The sequence below is a fragment of the Nomascus leucogenys genome, chromosome 13, assembly GCF_006542625.1.
Source record: "Nomascus leucogenys isolate Asia chromosome 13, Asia_NLE_v1, whole genome shotgun sequence".
NCBI lineage: Eukaryota > Metazoa > Chordata > Mammalia > Primates > Hylobatidae > Nomascus > Nomascus leucogenys.
Window position 1 is genome coordinate 104,448,189 of NC_044393.1, and position 18,897 is coordinate 104,467,085.

An 18,897-nucleotide genomic window follows, 5' to 3' on the forward strand; every position below is an offset into this window, starting at 1 on the left:
GCAGTGTGGAAAGGGACCTTCCAGGCTGCGCAGTGGACAGCGTCCTAGCAGACCGCACTTGCGCATTTATTCAGCAGAAAGACGCCTCCCAGCCTATGTAGTGGACAGTGTCCTAGCCAAGGGCCCCTCTTGGGCCAGGTCTGCCTCTTTCTGCTCCCTCCTTTTCAGGATGTGGCTTTTCTACTTTGGGCCTCAGTGGTGAACAGGGTCTAAGCCTTTCCTAATCTCATAAAAACCAGTGGTTGCATGTTGTGAGGGGACAAGCCACCAAAAGCCCCTCCCAGAAAGCATTTGAGCTCCTGCCCTGGCCACCCTGCTAGCAGCCCAGTGAGTAGAGACTCACGTGGCCAAGCCACCCAGATGCTTATTCTGAAGACCCAACCCCTAAAGGACCAGCGAGTCTGGGTATCTTTGTGCACATAGATTATTGTAGCAAGCTCATTATTCAAATGGCTTTTTTTTTCGAGGACCTTAATTTACCTGCACTGTTGTTTAACAACTTAATGCAGCAACAAATCAGACAAAGTGGTCACTTAGGGATGGAGTCTTTGCGTGGACTTTGCTGAAAGTCCAGGCTGGTTCAGGTAGGATAACAGAGAACTGCAGCAGGGCAGTGAGGACAAGGGACCCTTCACTACCCTTTAAAATACTGTCACCTTGACAACCACACATAAGAGACCAGCCCAGGGACCAACTGCCCCTTCCTCAAATGCATTCCCTACTTACCTGCTACTGAATGCACCTGACCCTTTATACAAATGCTTCAGAGACCATGATAAAATGAACATTCCCTCTACAGGAGTGACATATGGAATGATTATCAACTTGGATGTTTGGGGATTGGCGGCATTAGCTCCACCACCGCAGAGTTCTGAAGGGTGGGACACGGGGCAAGAAAGTGCTGGCTGGGAGGAAGGAAGTGAAAGTGATGGAGAATATGGCAAACACCTTCACATCTATGGAACTATTCCTGATGGCGCTCCTGCTCCACAGGGAGCACTGTCACGCCTGATGCAGGGGGAACATGCTGGTTGGAGATGCTGAAATGGAAGGGGAGGGGGGAAAGAAGATTGTGCCCATGTCAAACCCTCCAGGTGAAAAAACAAAGCAAATCTGAAACTCTCAGTTTGCTTTTGGAATAACAAAAAAGTAAATGGAGATGATGTTCCTATTTTTGTCTTTATTTTCTTTGACACAGGGTCTCGCTCTGTTGCCCAGGTCGGAGTGCAGTGGTGTGATCCAGGTCACGGCAGCCTCGACCTCCTGGACTCAATCAATCCTCCCGCCTCAGCCTCCTGGGTAGTTGTTCCTATTTTTATAACAAATCCCAACCATCCCCGCCTGCTGTTCAAGGAGGATAAAAGAGAGAGGAGAGATGAGCAGCTCCATGGGCTCTGCTGACTGAGGCGCAGAGGATCGCAGAGGATCAGTGCTGAGAGCGGCATGGGTTGAATGAGGGCAATGTCCTCACCACCAGTTTGCACGCACTCTTTGTGCTGGACACAGCATAAAGTCTCGTCAATTTGGGCAACTGGAAATCCTTGTTAAGGAAATGAGTCCGAGGCACCCTCAGTCGTCCCTCTAAGAACAGGGATAGCCTGGAAGAGCCTGGAAGCTGACGAGGCTGCAGCACAGCTCCCCTGAGCGCGCCTTGTGTGGCGCAGTTGTCTGCAGCGTTGACACCCGTCCTGTGCGGTGCACACTGCCCTGGAGCTGCCGGAGCCTCAGAGCCAGATTCTCGGCAGATGTTGGAGAGAGCAGGTGGCCTAGGGAGGCAGGCAATTTTAGCATCATCTCTCCCAGGCCGAGAGCTTTTGTCAACGTCCCTGAGAGCAGCATAGACATCAACTTTGATTCCCAAATGTCCTTAATTGTCCCCAGGCACTCAGAATTTCATCACCTGGATGTTCAGGCTGAGGAAGAACAAAAAAGGCAAAGGCGGTCAGGGATGTGGACCATTTCACCAAGGCGGGTCTCCGCTTCAGCCCCAATTTCCAAACCCATGTCGGAGGTGACTTAGTTAACACCAACAAGGGGACGTGGGGCTATACAGTGAGACTGTGGGTCTGATGTGCCAGGGTGAGTGAACTCCCCAACACACACACACACACACACACACATGTCCATGTATGAAGAGGGGAGGTCTGCCCTCACCAGCTCAGCACCACTCCTGCCTGGGCACCAAGCTGCCAGGCCAGACCAGAGGAGGCATCACAGTCAGGGAGCTTGCGGGCATTTCTCACTAGAGCAGAAAGTGACAATCATTCTGAATCCTTCTATTGAAGATTTCAATAGAACTGATCAAGATCACCACTGCATCTGTGCAACGCAGAGGGCTTCAGGAGAGCATGTGGCACTCTCGCTGTGTGGTGTGTGTCTGTGGTGTGTGTGTGTGTGGGTGTGTGCATGCATGGTGCTTCTGTGTGGTGCATGTGGTATGTGGGGTGTATGTGGGATATGTGGTGTTTGAGGTAGTGTGTGTTTGTGTGTTTCATGTATGGTGTGTGCGTATTTTGTGTTTTTGTTTTGTGTGTGTTGTGTGTGGTGTGTTTTATGCTGTGTATTATGTGTGTTGTGTCTGCATGGCATGTGTCTGCATGCATGGTGTGTGTTGTGTGCATGCATAAGTGCCTTGTGTTGTGTGTGCCTGGTGTGTGTGTGTGCCTGGTGTGTGTTGTGTGCCTGGTGTGTGTTGTGTGTGCCTGGTGTGTGTTGTGTGCCTGGTGTGTGTTGTGTGTGCCTGGTGTGTGTTGTGTGCCTGGTGTGTTGTGTGCCTGGTGTGTTGTGTGCCTGGTGTGTGTTGTGTGCCTGGTGTGTGTTGTGTGCCTGGTGTGTGTTGTGTGTGCCTGGTGTGTGTTGTGTGCCTGGTGTGTGTTGTGTGCCTGGTGTGTGTTGTGTGTGCCTGGTGTGTGTTGTGTGCCTTGTGTGTGTGCATGGTCTGTGTGTGCACAGTGTGTGTTGTGTGTGTGTATATGGTGTGTTGTGTGTGTTTGTGTGCATGGTCTGTGCTGTGTGCCTGGTGTAGGTTGTGGGTGCTGTGTGTGTGTGCATGGTCTGAGTTATGTGCCTGGTGTGTATTGTGTGTATTGTGCATGTGCCGTGCATGTGTGTATGCATGGCCTGTGTTGCATGCCTGGTGTGTGTTGTGTGCCTTGTGTGTGTGTGCCGTGTGTGTGCACGGTCTGAGTCATGTGCCTGGTGTGTGTTGTGTGTGCTGTGCATGTGCCGTGTGTGTGTGTATGCATGGTCTGTGTTGAGTGCCTGGTGTGTGTTGTGTGCCGTGTGTGTGCATGATCCGAGTTGTGTGCATGATGTGTGTTGTGTGTGTGCCTAGTGTGCATGTGCCTAGTGTGTTGTGTGCATGGTCTGTGTGAGGTGAGGTGCCGTGTGTGTGTGCTGTGTGAGCCGGGTGTGTGACAGGCACGCCTGGTGAGGATGGGCAGGTGGTTGGCTTCCAAGTGGGGTCCTTGGAGCCCTTCCTGGAGGTCTGGGCAGGTGGAGCAGCCCCTGTGCAAGGAAAGGGGCTGGGCCTCACCTGGGAGCAGAAAGCCCTGGGCCATCTCTTCCCCTTCTTTGATTCTGCAGCAGCACAGTTTTTATGACCTGTGTTCCCTAAAAGTTTCTGCAGAGAAATATCACTGTTTCACTTTTCCTGAGGTAAAAGAGTTCATTTTAGGTAATAAATGCTGCCTCGCCTAATCCAAGGAAGCGATAGCGGCGATGATACAGACAAGGTACTATTTTTCTCAGTCATGATTTAGGTCACAGCTTCCTCAGATTGGCTATTGCCATAGCAACCAGAGCTTTTGCCTTTGTGCAGGGACTTGTAATACTATTCCTCAAGGTAAAGGCAACATCCAGAATCCTACAAAAGATGCCTACCTGACACCCAGGACACACCACCCCTGCACCCACACCCCGCAAAAAGGAAAGTCAGCATCATCTCATTTGTTTAAGAACCCACTTCATCTTCTTAAAGATGGAAATGTTAGCAGCCATCTCTTTCCTGGAGGCCTTCTGGAACTAAATATAACTAGTGTTCTGTAAGGTCTTGGAAAAATCAAATTAATGGGAGATTATCAAGGCTCAGAACACCCGCGTCTCCCGCAGTGCAGTGAGGTCACCGAGCGAATGCGACACTTGAGCCTCATGCTGCGCCCGCCTCCATGGTCCAGCCCTGAAGGCCTCCTGCGTTCTGCTGCTGGTGACAGAGTGCCTGTCCTTGTCAGGGCATGTCGTCTTTGTTGTCCAAAATGCACACTTTTGAGCTCTCTCTGCATTCAAAGAAATTATATTCCAGACAGCCCCGCAGTTATCTGGCTCAGATCTGGAAGCCTCCCTTATCATTCATTTGAAGTGCACCCGAGGGTTAACTGAGCACAACACCGGCTGATACAGGAGAACGGCTTCACCACCTACACCCCCCTCTGCCCACGTCCCCAGGAAGCCATGTCAGGGCAGACCAGGCACCTTCTCGTTCTGAGGAGAGTGCATCTCAGCCCAAATATTGTGTTCCATTTAGAGAACATTGAACAGGTTAACAGTGAAGCTTCTCCAAGAAACGGTGGACAGAGAGCGCCTGGAGAGTCCCGGGCTGTGGCCACAGAATTGCGCCAGTGAAGCTGGCGGTTGACTTCAAATACCAGAGCATCTTACTTGGGGAAGGATTGGCCTCATTCATGTGATTCTAACCCAAGGTAACATTAGAAACATGCTAGCATTTATCACATGCCAAGCACGCTGTGGGCTGTGTTGCGTGGGAGCCCTCATCATGGCCCTGCAGTAAAGATGCTTTATCTTTGTTTCTGTCTTTGAAGACCCTGAGAAGCAGGTAGGTGAAGCACAGCACCAACTGGATGTAGCCACAGTCTGCAGAGGTCAGTCCTGAAGGCAGGTGTGCTAGGAGGCTTCTGAGCCAGCCCAAGAGTCCGCCCCAGGTGTATACACCTCGTGTAGCCCCTCTTCCCCAGTGTGGGGAGGCCTGTGAACAGGCTAGGATGCCACACCTGAGATCAGGTTCTGTCTACAGTGAGGGTGAAGGGATTTTGAAGATGTAAATAAGGTCCCTATTCAGTTGACTTTCAGTTCAACCATAGGGAGATGGCCCTAGGTGTGCCTGACCTACCCAGCAAGCCAGGCCTTCCCTAAAGGGGAGACAAGAAACCAGGGATTCTTCTCCCGGCCTTCTAGAAGCAAACCACCATGAGTTCTGCATGAATTCTGCCAACAAGCCTGTGAGCTTGGATGAGAATTTCAGCCCCATCCTGCAGCCTTAATTGCGGCCCTTGAGAGACCCATGCAGAGGAGCTAGCCCACCTGACCCCAATCTCCTGACCCACAGAAACATCATAAATGTGTGTTGCTTTCAGCTGCTGAGAGTGTGGTACTTTGTTAAGCTGTGATAGAAAACTAACACCTGCCTGATAGCCAAGTCCATGCTCTAATGGCTGAGGATAAACTGCCTTGCTCAGTGGGGAATTTTCAACAAATCGGGGTTGTCCTACGATGAACCCGTCTGCATTGCCACACGTCAGTGAAAACAGCGAGGCAGAGGCTGAGAGACAATCTTTTGGAAGAACTTAGGATGAGGACGACTAGGTCACCTCCAGGGTCCTATTTAATTCAGATTTTATGACACTTATGAGAAGTATAATAATGACAATTTATTGATTTGAGAAGCTTAAAATAAATGTATGGCTCTAACTCTTCTTATAATATTTATACACCAGAAGTCATTCTAAATCATGAAAGCTAAGCTAATGGAAAGCTTAGGAGATAGGTAAATAAATACACCTTAATGCTTGTATTAGTCAGTTTTGCTACAGTAACCACCATCCCCATCCCAGGGGCTGGTCATGACCAGCCCTTATTCCCTGCATGTGTGGTGAGCTGGCTGCTGCACCTCTACCACAGGCCTTTTCACTCAGGGATCCAATCTGGCAGGGAGCCACCTGGGGCAGGTGGTTCTCAGGACACAGGGAAAGAGCCAGACAGCCAAACTGGCACACGCCACACACACAGAGGCTGTGGGCCCAGTGGCTGGGGGAGATTATTTGACCTCCAGAAAAACTTTGCTGATCTCATGGGAATACGCAATCCTCTAACGTGGAGTAGAATAAAGGGGCTTGGGAACCACACGGCTGAAAAAAAAGTGTAGACAGGATTAGGTCATTGACTTAGTGAACAGACTTTCCTAATATCATTTTAAATTTAATTATAAATATTCCTATGCTGTCTGTCCATAATTCTCATTCATAACCTTTTCCATGGAATGAATTACTTTAGGGTTAATTTATAGTATTAAATTCCTACTTCTGCTTTTTACTTACCTTTTACATTCCACAAGTTTTGAAAACTCCCAGGGATTCTCCACAACTTAGATATGGCCATATTGCTCATTTGAAAGTTTTAAGGACAAATATTCTATAATACCCTAATTTATTTAGAGGACCATTATCCAGAAACCTCATCTACCTGCAATCACTGGGAAATGTCTCTCTAGGTTCACACACTGGGCTCAGAAGAGATGCTTTTGGAGGCCTTTGTTCAGACCCCAAAGAGCTTCATTTTGCTGAGGATTACAACAAGCTTTGTTATCTCATTTTCTACAATACAACAGAATGACAGCAATTTAGGAAAGAGGAAAGTGGGGCTTCTGGACACAGGGCAGGAAGCAGACCATCTCCTGACAGATTAACAGGAAGAGAAGGAAAAACCATCAAAGTAGGCTCAATAACTCAAAAAGCAAAGTAGTCTGAGATCCTTCGCTATGTGACAAAAGCCCTCGCATGTCAGCAGCCCCTAAGGCTTGTATTGTAGCTCAGCAAACATTTATTGGGAACTTAGCCTGTGCCAGTTCTTAGCAACATGAAAATGAAGAGCACATCAACCCCTGCTATCTGGCAGTGTATGTCCTTGGCACCTTTGTTGAAAATGAGTTCACTATAGGTGTGTGGATTTGTTTCTGGGTTCTCTGTTCTGTTCCTTCAGTCTGTGGGTCTGTTTTTATGCCAGTAACGTACTGTTTTGGTTATTATAGTTCTGTAGTATAATCTGAAGTTAGGTAATGTGATTCTGCCAGTTTTGTTATTTTTGCTTAGGGTAGCTTTGGTTGTTCTGGGTCTTTTGTGGTTTCATATAAATTTTAGGATCTGTTTTTCTATTTCTGTGAAGTATGTCATTGGTATTTTGATAGGGGTTGCATTGAATCTGTAGATTATTTTGGCTAGTGTGGACATTTTAACAATATTTATTCTTTCAATCCATGAACATGAAATATCTTTCCATGTTTTTGGTGTCCTCTTCAATTTCTTCAATTTCTCTTCAATATTTTATAATTTTTATTATAGACATCTTTCACTTCTTTGGTAAATTCCTAGATATTTAATTTTATTTGTGGCTATTGTAAATGGGATTTTTTAGATCTCTTTTTCAGATTGTTCACTATAGCATGTAGAAATGCTACTGATTTTTGTATATTTATTTTGTATCTTGCAACTTTACTGAATGTGTTCATCACTTCTAACAGGTTTTTTGTGAAATTTTAGGTGTTTTCAAATATAAGATCATATCATCTGCAAACAAGGATAATTTGACTTCTTCCCTTCCAATTTGGATGCCCTTTCTTTTCCTTGTCTGATTGCTTTAGCTAGGACTTCCAGTGCTATGTTGCATAACAGTGGTGAAAGTGAGTATCCTTATTGTGCTCTAGATCTTAGAGAAAAGGCTTTCAGTTTTCCCTTCAGTATGATACCAGCTGGATCTATTGCATATGGTGTCTATTATGTTGAGGTATGTTTCTTCCATACACAGCTTTTAGGGTTGTTTTAATTATAAAGGGATGTTGACATTTTATCAAATGCTTTTTTAGTATCAATTGAAATGATCATATAGTTTTTGTTCTTCATTCTGTTGATATGATGTATCACATTGATTGATTTGCATATGTTGAACCATCCTTGCATCCCAAGGATAAATCCCACTTGGTATTGATAAATGGCCTTTTAAATGTATTGTTGAATTTGGTTTGCTAGTATTTTGTTGAGAATTTTTGCATCAATATTCATCAGAGATATTGGCCTGTAGTTCATTCATTTTCTTTCTTTCCTTCTTTCTTTTTCTTTCTTTCTTGCTTTCTTTCTTGCTTGCTTGCTTGCTTTCTCTCTCTCTCTCTCTCTCCCTTCCTTCTTCTCCTTCCTTCCTTCCTTCCTTTCTTCCTTTCTTCCTTACTTCTTTTTTTTTTTTTTTTGGATGTGTCTTTGTCTGGTTTTAGGATCAGGGTAATACTGCCTCATAGAATGAGCTTGGAAGTATTCCCTCTTCCTCATTTTTCAGAATAGTTTGAGTAGTATTGGTATTAGTTCTACTTTAAATGTCAGGGGGCAGTAGGGGGAAGAATTCAGCAGGGTAGTCATTAGGTCAAGGAGTTAACTGGGAGACTTTTTACTACGACTTTGATCTTGTTATATGTTATTGGTCTGTTTAGGTTTTCTTCATGATTCAATCTTGATATGTTGTATGTGTCTAGGAATTTGTCTGTTTCTTCTAGATTTTCCAGTTTATTGGCATATACTTGCTCATAGTAGCCACTAATGATCCCTTGAATTTCTGTGGTATCAATTGTAATGTCTCCCTTTTCATCTCTGATTCCATTTGTTTGGATATTTTCTTTTTTTCTTAGTCTGGCTAAAAGTTCGTCAGTTTTGTTTAACTTTTCAAAAAGCCAACTTTTTGTTTTTCATTTATATTTTATATTGTTTTCTTCATATCAATTTCATTTATTTCTGCTCTGGTTTATTTCTTTTCTATTCATTTTGGGTTTTGTTTGCTCTTGGCTTTTTTCATTAAGATGTATCACTGAGTTGTTTATTTGAAGTTTTCTTCCTTTTTGTTATAGGCACTTATAGCTACAAACTTCCTTTTTCACACTCCTTTTGCTGTATCTCATAGGTTTTGGTATGTTGTGTTTCCATTATTTGTTTCAATAAATTTTTCAAGTTCATTCTTAATTTATCCATTGACCCACTGGTCATTCAGGAGCATATTGTTTAATTTTCATGTATTTGTATAGTTTTCAAAATTCCTCTTGTTATTAATTTACAGTTTTATTCCATTGTGGTCAGAGAAGATGCTTGATATTATTTCAGTTTTTTAAGTGTTTTAAAATTTGTCTTGTGATCTAAAATATGATCTATCCTTGAGAATGATCATGTTCTCAATGTGCTGAGGAAAAGATATATATATTCTGCAACTATTGGGTGAAATGTTCTGTAAATATCTATTAGGTTTATTTGGTCTATAGTGGAGATTAAGTCTGATGTTTTGGTGTTGATTTTCTGTCTAGAATATCTCTTCAGTGCTAAAAATAAGGTGTTAAAATCTCCAGCTGTTATTGTATTGGGATCTCTCTCTCTTCAGCTCTAATAATATTTGCTTTATATATTCTGGGTGCTCCAGTGTTGGATGCATATATATTTACAATTTTTATATCTTCTTGCTAGATTGACACCTTTATCATTGTATAGTGACTTTCTTTGTCTCTTCTTATAGTTTTTGTCTTGAAATCTATTTTGTCTGATATAAGTAAAGCTACTCCTTCTCTTTATTGGTTTCCATTGGCATGGAATATCTTTTTCCATCCCTTTATTTTCAGCCTGTATGTTGCTTGTAAGCCATAGATCATTGGGTCTTATTTTTTTTAATCCCTTCAGACACCCTATGTCTCTTGATTGGAGAGTTTAGTCCATTTATCTTCAATGCTATTATTGATAAGTAAGGACTTACTCCTGCCATTTTGTTATTTGTTTTCTGGTTGTTTTGTGGTCTTTTCTTCCTTCTTTCTTTCATTCCTGTCTTTCTTCTAGGGAAGGTGATTTTCTCTGGTGGTAGATTTAGTTTCTTGCTTTTTATTTTTCGTGTATTTGTTGCATATTTTTGGGTTACCACAAGGCTTGCAGATACTATTTTATAACTCATTACTTTAAGCTGGTAACAACTTAACACTTTTTGCATAAACAAACAAAATGAAAACTAATAAAAACTCTAAGCCTTGAGTTTGTCCCCCCACTTTTTAACTTTTTGTTGTTTCTATTTATATCTTATCATACTGTCTATGTCTTGAAAAGTTGCAGTCATTATTATTTTTTATTGGTCCATTGTTTAGTCTTTCTTCTTAAGAGTAGTTTACACACCACAGTTACAGTGTTGTAATATTTTGTATTTTCTGTGTACTCACTATTACCAGTGAGTTTTGTACCTTCAGATGATTTCTTATTGCTCATCAACATCTTTTTCTTTCTGATTAATCTCTTTAGCATTTCTTGCAGGACAGATCTGGTGTTGATGAAGCCCCTCAGCTTTTGTTTGTCTGAGAAAGTCTTTATTTCTCCTTCATGTTTGATAGTGAATAGTATATATAGTTTGATTTGAATACTATATCTACCAGATATACTATTCTAGGGTAAAAGTATTTTTTCTGTCAGTGCTTTAAATGTGTCATGCCACTATTTCCTGGCCTATAAGGTTTCCACTGAAAAGTCTGCTGTCAGATATATTAGAGCTCCATTTTATGTTATTTGTTTCTTTTCTATTGCTACTTTTAGGATTCTTCTTTTATCCTGAATCTTTTGGGGGTTCATTATTAAATGCCTTGAGGTAGTCTTCTTTAGGTTAAATCGGATTGGTGTTCTATAACCTTCTTGTACTTAGATATTGATCTCTTTCTCTAGGTTTGGAACATTCTTTGTTATTATCCCTTTGAATAAACTTTCTACTCCTATCTCTTTCTCTACCTCCTCTTTAAGGCCAGTAACTCTTAGATTTGCACTTTTGAGCCTGTTTTCTAGATCCTGTAGATGTGCTCCATTTAAAAAATTATTTTTTAATTTGTCTCCTCTGACTCTGTATTTTCAAATAACCTGTCTTTGAGTTCACTAATTCTTTCTTCTGCTTGATCAATTCTGCTATTATTGCATTTTTCAGCTCCAGAATTTCTGCTTGGTTCTTTTTAATTATTTCAATCCCTTTGTTATATTTATCTGATAGAATTCTGAATTCCTTCCCTGTGTTATCTCAAATTTCTTTGAGTTTCCCCAAAATAGCTATTTGGAATTCTCTGTGTGAAAGGTCACATGTCTCTGTTTCTCCAGGATTGTTCCCTGTTGTCTCACTTAGTTCATTTGGTGAGGTCCTGTTTTCCTAGATGGTCTTGATACTTGTAGATGTTCATCTGTGTCTGGGCATTGAAGAGTTAGGTATTTATTGTAGTCTTCTCAGTCTGGGCTTGTTTGTACCTGCCCTTTTTTGTGAAGGCTTTCCAGATATTCAAAAGGACTTGGGTGTTGTGATCTAAGCTGTATCTGCTTTAGGGGGCACCCCAAGCCCAGTAATGCTGTGGTTCTTGCAGACTCATAGAGGTACCACCTTGATTATCTTAGGCAAGATCTAGAAGAATTTTCTGGGTTATCAGGCAGAGATTCTTGTTCTCCTCTCTTACTTTCTCCCAAACAAATGGAGTCTCTCTATATCTGTTCTGAGCCACCTGGAACTGAGGGTAGAGTGATAAAAAGCAACCCTGTGGCCAACACCACTAGGACTGTGCTGGGTCATACCTAAAGTATTGGGGTCTCACTTAAGGCTTCCTGTAATCACTCCCTGGTTATGGCCTATGTTTGCTCTATGCCTTAGGGCTCTACAATCAGCAGGTAGCAAAGCCAGGCAAGCCTGTGTCTTCTTTGGATGGCAAGCTCCCCCAGGCTCTGGGTGGATCTTGGAGCCAGAGACTACAGTCAAAAGCCTTAGAACTCTACCTGGTATTCTATTGTACCACAGCTGAGTTGGCACTCAAACCACAAGATGCAATTTTTCTCACCCTTTCCTCCCCTTTCCAAAGGCAGAGGAGCCTCATCCCATGGCCATCACTGTCACAGGCCCATGGAGAATACTAGCAGACTATCACCAATGTACCCTAAGGTACAGGGGCACTTCAGTCAGCTTATGGTGAATGTTGCCTGGCCTGGGACTCACTCTTCAGGGCAGTAGGCTCCCCTCTGGCTCAGGGCAGGTCCAAAAATGCCAAGACCCAGGTCGTAGAATCAGTGACTCCAAGAGACTACTTGGTGCTGTATCCCTCTGTGGCTGAGCTGGTCTCTAAGGTGCAAGACAAAGTCCCCTTTACTTTTCCCTCTGCTTTTCTCAAGCAGAAGGAGTCTCGCCCCATGGCCACCACAGCTGGGAATGTGCTGAGTCTCACCTGAAGCCATCAAGCCTCAGAGTCTCACCCAAAGCTCTCAATGTAGTATCTGTGTATCACTGCTGGTTATTCAGGGCCCAAAGGCTCTTCAGTTAGCAGGTGATGAATCCTGCCAGGACTGGGTCCTTCCCTTCAAGGCAGTGGGTTCCCCTTCTGGCTCAGGGTGTGTCTAGAAATGTTGTCTGGGAGCTAGAGCCTGGAAAGGGGGCCTCACAAGTCTGACTGGCCCCCTAGCCTGCTGTGGCTGAGCTGGTATCCAAAATACAAGACAAAGTTCTCCCCATGCTTCCTTCTCCTCTCCTTAGGAGGAGGGAAGGGGTCTCTTTTGGAGTTGTGAGGCTGTGCAGCCTAGGCTTAAGGGAAGGGTGATGCCAGTACCCCCTTAGCCACCCCAGCTGGTTTCTCAGTAGGTCACATGTCCTCCCCCTGCCACTTCCCAGTCCACTGTCTGTGGGCCCAGTTCAGCACTAGGACTCCCCTTGGAGTTGCAGTCCTTATGGCCTAGACTGCCTTCCAAGTTATTTAGAGCCCAGAGCACTTTAGCTTGCAGAGGCAAGGCTTAGCTCAGCAGTTCCCGTCTGTATAAGGCTGGTTTAAATGTTCCTTCCATGTGTGGGCATCAGCTGAGTTTGGTCTTGTTTTGTTTTCTGTTATAACAGGGCAGCACTGAATCCAAAGCCTCACAATTGCTGCACTCTCCCCTCCCTAGCACACACTCTCCACCCTCCACTCCATGCCACCACTGCTGGAGGTGGGGAAGGGGTGGCATCAGCGATTCAAGACTTTTTCCTACCTCTTCAGTGCCTCTTTCAGTAATATGACATGAAAACCAGGTACTGTGAGTGCTTACCTGATTTTTGATTCTTATGAAGGTGCTTTTTTGTGTACATAGTTGTTAAATTGGTGTCCTTGCGGGAGGGATAATCAGTGGAACCTTCTATTCTGCCATTTTGCTCTACCCGCCTTCCAGGATCCCTCAAAGGTTTTCAGCATAAGGGGCACTTTGATCAGAGTAATGAGTAAACAAAAGAGAGAGGCGTGCTGGACACTATTAAGTACCCATGGACTGGGAGTGGTGGGATGGCCATGGGGTGCAGAGAAATGGACCACAGAGGTGCCTCACAGGCAGTGTCACAGGCTTCTGTGTGGGTAAAAAAGGAAGACTAAAATCTTACGTGCCATTTCTTGTAGGACAAGATAGAGTGATGTCTTGAACCATGATAGAGACCCAGGAAGACCAGAAGGTTTTGGAAGAAAGATAAGGAGTTCAGTTTTGTTAATACTTTATTTGGGATGCCTGTGGGACATTCACGTGGCTATTTCCCACAGAAAGAACATTCAGGTTTGGAATTCAGGAGAGCTACCATCTCAAAAATCATCAATGTGTAGATGTTTGAATAGATCAGATCATCCAGAGGGATCTCAGAGAAAAAGAAAAAGGATGAAGAGAGATTGACAGTCATTTAGAGGTCTAAGCAAGCACATCCCTCACCACCCTGCTTGCCATGCCTCCCTGTGCACCAGAGTCCAGCCCACACGCCCGCCCTGCCCTCCAGATGGAAGGTCTCCAGCGCCCTTTCTGGATCACTGGCCAGTGACCACTCTGTGTCCACTGGGCTTCACAGCATTTTAGATTGGAAGGAACTGTGTTCCAGTTCTGATCCACTGAACGGTTTTCATGGACAGAGAAAAGACAGAATCGTGCTGGGTAAAATGCTGTTTTGTTACCAGACATATTGATGATCTATTCAAAGATGTCTTTTGCATAAACTTCAAAGATAGGCTTCATCCTGGATATAAGGAACCACAAAGATTCCTCCAACCTGAAATTAGTTCACTTCAGGGGAGCGAAGGCTGGATTCGCCAGGAAGTGTAATGTGGATATTATAAATGTAGCAGACAAAAGTTCAAGTCAGGGAAGTCATAAATGGATCCAATTAAGTTACTAAAATGTACAAAGTTCAAGAAACTGAACCAGAAATTGTGGAAACACTGTGATGTGCACAAGACAGTCCCTGCCTCCAAGAGAACAGGAGCTCGTGGGGAGACAGACACATGGAGAAATCACTCTGGAGAAAAAGTAAATGTGGTACATGCAGCCGTCACCGTCACTACGAAAATCCATGAGTGAGGAAGGAAGGAGGGATTGTTCTGAGGATGGAAATTTGGAAGGTTTTGGGAAAAGCACCAGAAATGGCTACTTTAGCTGGAATTGTCATCACGAGACATGAACACTTTAGCTCACAGAAGAGGTAGAGGTCTACAGGCAGGCACGATGGTAGCGAAGCTGAGGCTGGCCCCAGGGAGCTTCTATACCAAGGCACCACCAGGAAGTCTGTGGCAGACTGTGCCACGCGCTATACCAAGGCACCACCAGGAAGGCTGTGGCAGACTGTGCCATGCGCTGTCTGTTGGGCCTGGAGCACCACGAGAAGGAAGGTGGCGTGGGGAGAGTGAAGCTGCACTGAGGTTCAGCTAAGACTGCTCTGAACTTTCATGTACAAGACTTTGTGTGGGTGTATCATTTCAGTTCTCCTGGGTATATGCTTAAGAATAGAACCACTACAATTTTCAACCATTCCTGTTATTATTAAGAAAGTAATACATGCTTATAGGAAACGGTCAAACAACACGTTAGAGAACAGCGGAGGAAGTGTGGGGCACCTACTGCATTTCCTATCTACAGAGACAGCAACTCAGGAGATTAGTTCACATCCTTTCCACAGCTTTTTATCTGCACACATATTTATTTTGTAAATACAATTATTCTATGCATATTGTTCTGCAAATTGTTATTATAACTCTGCCTACGTTGTGGCCATATTCCTAAGTCAGAAGACACAGATCTATCTTACCCTTTTTAATGACTACCACATATTTTCTATTGTAGATGTACTGTAAGTGTTTAACCAGTCCCTTATTAATGTATATACAAGTTGTTTTTACTTTTTTACTATTACAGATAATGTGCAAAGAATATCTTTGTGTGTGTGCGCATATAGACATACTTTGCCTGTATATTTTGGTCTATATTTCTGTACTCCAGTATCTTTTAAATAGACCTGCTATGTCAAAGAATTGTTGAAAATATTTAACCTAGCTATATAAAAACATGCCAATAAGTAATGGGAAACAAAATCTGAAATAAAAATATTAAAAGTAGTAGCCAAGCTCCACCCCTGCTTTCTTTCACAGCCTCCATTCAACGCCCCTGGAATTCCTCTACTCCCTCCGAACCTATTCCTTCCTCCCCAGTCACTCCCCTACTCAGTAGCCTCAGTTGACTTCCAAGTATCTATTGTAAGAAATCCAAATTTGTGGCCGGGCATGGTGGCTCACGCCTGTAATCCCAGCACCTTGGGAGGCCGAGGCAGGCAGATCATGAGGTCAGGAGATCAAAACCATCCTGGCTAATAAGGTGAAACCCTGTCTCTACTAAAAATACAAAAAATTAGCCAGGCGTGGTGGCATGTGCCTATATTCCCACCTACTCGGGAGGTTGAGGCAGGAGAATCACTTGAACCCTGGAGGGGAGGTTGCAGTGAGCCGAGATCGCACCACTGCACTCCAGCCTGGGCAACAACAGTGAAACTCTGTCTCAAAAAAAAAAGGAAGGAAGGAAGGAAGGAAGGAAGGAAGGAAGGAAGGAAGGAAGGAAAGAAAGAAAGAAAGAAAGAAAGAAAGAAAAGAAAGAAAGAAAGAAAGAGAAAAAGAAACAAATCCACATTTGTAAATCCTTTCCCATTTGCTATTTCTTTTGGTTCCCCATTAGAGTTCCTATAAAATTATTGATGAAGCACTAAAACCTCCCTGACTTTCCATTATCTTCCAATAAGGCTTAAACTTTTTGATAACAGTCCTACAATTATTGAGTTTTCAGCCTACAGAAGTACAATTTAGCAGCTGTAGGTGAGATAAAGGTAATATAAGAGATTTTGGTCATTGAGATAAGAAAAAGGGATCTATCTAGAGGGGATCCCCCCTGCCAAACCCATGCAGTTGTGGAAACTGCAGTGCCTGGTGCTCTGGTCACTGGTGGCCCTTGAAAGGGCAAGACAAGGCTGGGATGTGCTCTCTGAGAGCCGCAGTGTGCGTGCAGACAATGCAGGGGCCCAGGGAGGGCAACGCCTCCTGCAACACTGGGATTTCTAGCCATGAAAGTCACATACAACAACTGGAAAACGGAAATTAAAACTACCATAACAAAGCCATTCTGTGCTCATTGAACTAAGAGATGCATTTGCAGCTTGGTCTGGCCTCCAAATCCATGCCGGCCCCGTGAGTGGAGAAGCGAAGCTTTTGTTGATTTGCCGAGGCGGCTCCACTGTGCGTGGATCATAATAGAGGTGATTGATATTCATGTGCTGCTGTGCCCACTTCTGCTCGTTCCCGTGTCGCTCTGTGAAAGCTAACCAGCACTTAGACGTCTATTCATAGAGAAATTACAAGTGTGTCTACATCAGGATCAGCGATGCAGAATGAGGGATTCCTGTGCAATTTGCATCAGAGGTAGGTTATCTGGAAGCCAGAAATTATGAATATTCCAAAATAAAAAGCCGAGAGTGTCAGGATACTGGCGAGAGGGTCAAGTTTACTCACTACGTATTTTGCTAAGAGACAGAAGGGAGCAAAGCTCAAGGATCTCCAGAAGAAGCAGAAGTCCACGCTGCGGCTCAGGCAAGGAGATGCTGGTCCTCTGGCCAGAACAGACGAAGTTGAGACCTGGACCCTGGTACCTGCTGCTGCTATGGTCCCTGGTGCATGACCTCTGACAAGGACTTAAACATCAACACCCTCAGCTGTAGTTGAGAAAAATGTCTGCCCTATTGACTTTGCCACCTTAGTGAGAGGCTTACCTTGCATCCTGGATGGGAAAGCACTTTGGGCCTGCAGAAGCTCACAGACACAGGAGCTCATCAGAGACACATCCGGCATGGCGCAGCTCTTCTGCCGCAGCATCCGAATGGAAGGCACATTGAGGAGGCACTGAGCCCTCCGGGGAGGCTTGTGGGTGTTCCAGTCATGCTGTCAGGCTGGAGGGCTTTGGGCCACGGGGGTCCTCCCAGGGAAAGCTGAATTAGCTAGTGGACCTGGAGAGTGTGCCGTGGTGGTTATTCTGTTGTGCACCCCATGGCCCCCGGCACTGCAGCTGGGGTTGCCTGGGTATGTTATAAATGAGTGATTTAGGACATGATATCCAGGTAGAGAAACATAAGAAATGGGGGGGGGGGGGGAGGTGGGAATCGGAAAAACAATGAAAGAGAAAAATATAAAGGGCACAGAAGAGTCCTGTTCTCAGCTCCGCCTCCACCTGGTGGCTGCTGGGCCCTGGGCCACTGAGCTTCCCTGGTTCCCAGTTGCTCCATCAGTACAGCGGGAAAAGTGAACTCATTGACCTTTGTGGTTCCCTCCAGCCACAAATTCCAGTGACAAGTAAAAAAAAAAAAAAAAAAAAATATATATATATATATATATATATATATATATGCAGGCCAATGGCTTTAGTGAAGGAGGCTCATGTATGGGCAAGGCCAGAGAGAGCAGCTGTTTCCAGGGAAGCCCCATCGTGCTGGGGACTCGGTCTTTGGAAACGTGGCAAAGGTGTAGTAACTTACATCTCTATGCAGGCCTCCTAATTGATCAAAACAGACACACAACTCGGGCACAGGAAAGGATGTTGATGGTCAACATAGTTGGTTGAGTCTCACTTCTACAGAGAAATCCTACAATTACTTTAAAAAACAGAACTTTTCAGCCTCAGTAGCTATCATTTGTGGGCAAATGAAATTGTTTTCTGTAAATCATATTATAGAGAGCACACACAGGGGCTCATTCTTCAGCTCTGAGGGGTTTGGGGGACGCCTGACACTTCTAAGGTGAACGCAGAGGAAACCCTTTGCATGAGTTAATTAAAAATATGTCTGGCTCAAATAATAATGGAATGCTCAAATAAAAATGGCTTAGATGATGACGGTATTTAATGATGTCACAGAACGAGAGGAACAGAGGTAGGAATGTCCACACCCCGTCAGCAGCTCAGCGTCGCTGAGTGTCACTCCCTCTTCCGGGGCTGCAGGTGGATGGAGCAGCTCCAGGTGTCCTAAGTCAGAGAGAGGAGCAGGAGCAGGTTTTCTCCTGAAAAGGTCATTCTTTTTGCCAGGAAGAATGTATTTTCCCAAAGCCTCTTGGGAGATTCCCTTCATTGGCCCCCAGCTCCAGAGAGAACGGGACAACAAATATTTGGTGAATGGGAGGGGCTTAGACCGCCTTGGACCCATGATTCTCAATGGCAGGCAGCTTGGCAGTGTCTGGAGACCTCATGTTTGGTTGCCATAACGTGGGGAAGGGTGCTGCGAGCATCTCATTGGTGAAGGTTCGGGAGGCATTCATCGTCCTATGCCGCACAGAGCAGCCCCCACAACAAAGAACTATCAGTCCGCATGCCCATCGTGCCCAGGCTGAGAAGCCCTGATGCAGAGCAAACGTGATTTACCTCCTGGGGATGGTGAGGACCAAGGGGCCTCCATCACCGCCGAACAAATGTCCGTGATTATTACTGGGAAGAGGAATGGGTGCCTGTGGGGTGGCTTACAAAGAGTGCTTGTCACTCTGAACTTTCCGGAGCCAGTTTTAAACATATGGAATGT